The sequence below is a fragment of the Serinus canaria genome, chromosome 26 (assembly GCF_022539315.1).
Source record: "Serinus canaria isolate serCan28SL12 chromosome 26, serCan2020, whole genome shotgun sequence".
Taxonomy (NCBI): Eukaryota; Metazoa; Chordata; class Aves; order Passeriformes; family Fringillidae; genus Serinus; species Serinus canaria.
In genome coordinates this window covers 4,715,096-4,719,898 of record NC_066339.1, presented here as the reverse complement: position 1 = coordinate 4,719,898, position 4,803 = coordinate 4,715,096, and positions in this window count along the sequence as shown.

Sequence of the window (4,803 nt, the reverse complement as noted above, 5' to 3'; positions counted from 1 at the left end):
GTGGCCCCAGGTCCCCTTCTGCAGGGGGGACACCTGGGGGGCACAGAGCAGCCCACTCCTCCTCATCACCACCAGCACATCACAGCAAAGCAGCCTGGCAACAACTTTAATAAATTGATTCATTCTGGCGAGGCAAAAAGGAAGAGAAAGAGAGGGAGAGATTAAAATGTGAAGGAGGAAATTACCCAGAGTGCTCCCAGCAATTGTGCTGGATGGTAAATCTCTTCTTTATTACTCCTTTATTATTTCCAGAATCTGAAGTTTAAATAATTAAGCAGAATAAATGGTGGATGAATATTTTTTGTTTGAGTTGTATTTATTGGTTCTCGCAGGACAGATGTGCAGGGAGGGAGCCAATCCCCCCCTGGTGTAAATCAGGGCAGGACCATTAACACAAGTGTCACTTGGAGCAGATTTACCCCAACCTCCTCATTTTGGGAGGAAAACATGGAGGGCTATGTAGATTTTAATAATTCTCTCCTCTGTCTCCTGTGCAATTAATTTATTTTCTAATTTAAAAGCACATCAGGTTTGGGTTTGGGCTATTTTTATTTTTTTTTCCCTGTAATTTAAATACATTTGTTGACAGTGCTGCTCACTCTGAAGGTCTTTTTGGGAGCCTGGGGCTGGGGAGGCTCTGAGTGCCTGAGGGTTTGTGCTCAGAGCATTGCCAGGCCCTGGCAGGGGAGGAGGTGCTGGAGCCCAGAGCTGGATCCTGGGATGTCAGAACCCAGCACATCCCTCTGGCTGCCCTGGAGGACTCCAGACCCTGCTCAGAGGGGGCTCAGAGTCCTTGGCACAGAGTCAAAACCACCTGAGCCTTTGAGTTTAGCCACGGAAACAATTCCCAACTCTGTGTGAGGAGTTACAGACCACAAGGGTGTGAGTACAATAATAGTTAATTTGTCACAGCGTGAAAAAGCGGAATTTTGGGGTTTTTAGAATGGGGGTTCAAGGAGGCAAGATGGAGAAATCTGTGTGTGTTATTTCCTCCTCCTTCTCCTTCTTCTCTTTTCTTCGACTTCTTCTTCTTCTTCCTCTTCTTCTTCCGCTTCTTCTTCTTCTTCCTCTTCTTCTTCCTCCTTCTTCTTCTTCTTCTCTCTTCTTCCTCTTCTTCCTCTTCTTCTTCTTCCTCTGCTTCTTCTTCTTCTTCTTCTTCTCTTCTTCTTCTTCTTCTTCTTCTTCTTCCTCTTCTTCTTCTTCTTCCTCTTCTTCTTCTTCTTCTTCTTTCCTCTTCTTCTTCTTCTTCTTCTTCCTCTTCTCTTTTTCTTCTTCTTCCTTCTTCTTCTTCTTCCTCCTTCTCCTTCGCTTCTCCTTCTCCTTCTCCTTCTCCTTCGTCTTCATCTTTCCTTCTCCTTCTCCTTCTCCTTCTCCTTCTCCTTCTCCTTCCCTTCTCCTTCTCCTCCATGTTCTGCTGTGATGGAGACACCTCTGGGTTGGTTCAGAGCACAGTCAGACTGTCTGACACAGGTGACAGGCATTGGTTAATCCCTGTAAATAAAGCCCAGGCAGTTCTTGGTGTAAAAAGCCACCAGCAGCCCCAGGGCAGGGCTGTGCCCCAGCCCGACCTGCTGGACAGAGCCCAGCAGGGCAGAGACAGAATGTGCTGGAAAAGGGAAAATAAACACCCTTGGGAAGCAGGGCTGAGGAATCTCGACTTCTTTGGTGGTGGGGCTGGGGAAAAAGACTTTTTAGTACCTTGGGGGCCATTTCAGCAACACAAAACCCAAGAGTGACGTGGTGGCATCTCCTGTGGCCAGGGGACACGTCCTGGCCTGGCCTGATCCCAGTGTCCCCTGTGCCACAGGGGGAATGTGCTCCAAGCTGCAGCCATAATCAGCAGGAACTCCTCACCAACCTGACCAAGGAGCTGGTCATTCCTCCCCCACTCTCTTTTATCTGCTTTTTAATTCCCTAAAATCCTTGTTCCTCGCTCAGGAGCTCCCCACACCTGCCGAGCCCAGCAGCAGGCAGGGGGTTGGATGGTCCCTGTTAAATCAAGGCCTGCCCAGCAGTTAAAAGGCATTTCTTGTGTTTGTGTTTGAATTTTTCATGGCTCTGCTTTGGGGATCTTTCAGAGCCAGGATTTTATTTTAGGCCTTACTTTGTCCCTGCTTGTTCAGGCTGCAATTTAGCAGCTCTGCATTAATAAGAGATCATTCCTCCTCCTTCCTCTCTCACTTGTCCTTCCTTGGGTGATAATCAAATAAATGGAGCGTGTCAGGAAGGGTCTGAGAGCTCCAGAGCGTGCCTGGGGCCGTGGGTCCTGCCCTGGCTGGGCCTTCCTTCCCTTCTCCTGGATCCTCACAATCCTTGGGTGGGTTTTCCCCTAAAAGAAAAGTCCCTGCAGCATCCCCACTGCTCCAGGACACAGATGGAGCACTTGGCTTCCTGATCTGCTCTGCTCCGTGTGGATTTGGGGATTTTCCCAGCAAATTCCAATCCCAGAGTGTGGGATGGGGATGATCTGGGGACTGCCCATCACCATCACCTTATTTTGGGGTTTTCCCAGCACATTCCAAGCCCTGGGTATGGGATAGGGCTGATCTGGGGGCTGCCCATCATTATCACCCTATTTTGGGTTTTTTTCCAGCACATTCCAAGCCTTGAGTGTGGGATGGGGCTGATTTGGGGGCTGCCCATCACCATCAGCCCATTTTGGGGTTTTCCCAGCACATTCCAAGCCCTGGGGGTGGGATGGGGATGATTTGGGCGCTGCCCATCACCCTGGCAGCACCAACCCTCCGTGCCAGGCTGTCCCCGGGCTGCTGCCACCATCCCGAGCTGGCAAACACGGGGATCACTTCCCTTGGGGAGCCAAACTCCGCAGAGCACCCCCGCATCTTTGGGGGTGCTGGGGGAGAGCAGAGCAGCGATTTACCCCGATTTTATTTGCATTTTAAATCACGCTCTCCGCTAAACGAGCGGACCCCCTATTTATAGCCGGCTCCAGCCTAAAGTGACTGCTAATTACTACAATTAATACAGCAACGAGCCTTCGCAGCCAGCTCCGCTGCCAGGCGAGTCGCCCACTCATTTTCAATTAGGGCGCATTGACAGGGAGAATACGCGCTCATTAACGGCGCGGGCCCGGGCTGTAATTACATTTTGCCAAGGTCATTAATCTCCTGCAGCCACCTGGGTGTGCCCCCAGGGCCGGGGTGGACAGGTGAGTAAAGGTGGGAGGTTTTTCTGCCGTTCTCTGGGTCTGGGGGTGCCTCCCGAGTGCCAACCCCGCTTTACCTGTCCCCAGCATCCCCCTCCTCACCTTCCCCAGGACATTCCCCAACTCTCCCAGCCCAGCTCATTTTTGGGGAGCTCCAGCTCAGATTTTATGGATTTTATGCAAGGTGTGTGTGAAAAACGCCAATCACTTGTTTTTTTAATTTTTAAAGTTTAACAGTAATAAAATGGTCATTAAAATAGTATTATAATTAGAGTAATAATGATTTGGACAATTTGGATAAGGACAATATGAGACAATAGGAACAAAGAATTATGGGTGTCCAGGTACTTTTCTGGGCAGCACAAGTCTGAAAAAGGCCCCACGTTAGGAGAGGATTAACCCTTAAAAACAACAGCCTGTTGTTCCTACACCTCATCCATGGTGCATCAATTCCATTCCAACACAGGATTCTGTCTGGGCAGTGCCAGCTCCTTCCTCTGGATCCTGACAGGGCTGAGCAAGGTGGGAAAAAGTTTGTTTCTTCTGATAATGGAGCAATGAATTCTCTTTCTCTGAAAGACTCAGGTGTCCTGTGGCTGCACTCTCACTGTGAGTCCTTTCTTTAAAAAAGTATCTTACATAGAATAGTTTCTACTTTAACATTTTGTTATAAACTCAAACTACATTTACCACACTCCTTCAGAGAATTAACCCAGCATCACTTTCCAACACAACACATGGAATATTCCTTGGAATTTTTGCCAAAAGCCAATCATGAAATACCCATTTTTCACAGTGTGGAAAGGAAGGAATAAGCAAAGCCAGTCCCTGGCCAGGAACCAGCAGATTTTTGGCTCTCTCGTGGTCCCCAAGGGCCCAGCACAGGGATCCCAGCAGCACACGGTGATGAACCAGGGATAATTCCAAACGGCAGCTGAAACCCAAATTCTGCCAGTAATAAACTCATCAAGCAGTTAGAAATCAATTGATTAGCTGAGGAGATCCTCGTAGCACTCTTTAAACTCTCACATCTGCTTGGAATAAATAATTCAGCCGTGGATATTAATGAGGGGAGGCTGGGCTGGGTGGGGAGGCTGCTCGGAGATCTGTGGGGACACCAGGTGTGTCCCTGTGCCACCCTGGGCACTCCAGGTGTGTCCCTGTGCCACCCTGGGCACTCCAGATGTGTCCCTGTGCTCCTCTGGGGACTCCAGGTGTGTCCCTGTGCGCTCCTGGGCACTCCAGGTGTGTTCCTGTGCTCCCCTGGGCACTCCAGGTGTGTCCCTGTCCTCCCTAGGCACTCCAGGTGTGTCCCTGTGCTCCCCTGGGCACTCCAGGTGTGTCCCTGTGCTCCCCTGGGGTCTCCAGGTGTGTCCCTGTCCTCCCTAGACACTCCAGGTGTGTCCCTGTGCTCCCCTGGGCACTCCAGGTGTGTCCCTGTCCTCCCCTGGGCACTCCAGGTGTGTCCCTGTGCCACCCTGTGGACTCCATGTGTGTCCCTGTCCTCCCCTGGGCACTCCAGGTGTGTCCCTGTGTGCTCCTGGGCACTCCAGGTGTGTCCCTGTGCTCCTGGGCACTCCAGGTGTGTCCCTGTGCGCTCCTGGGCACTCCAGGTGTGTCCCTGTGCTCCCCTGGGG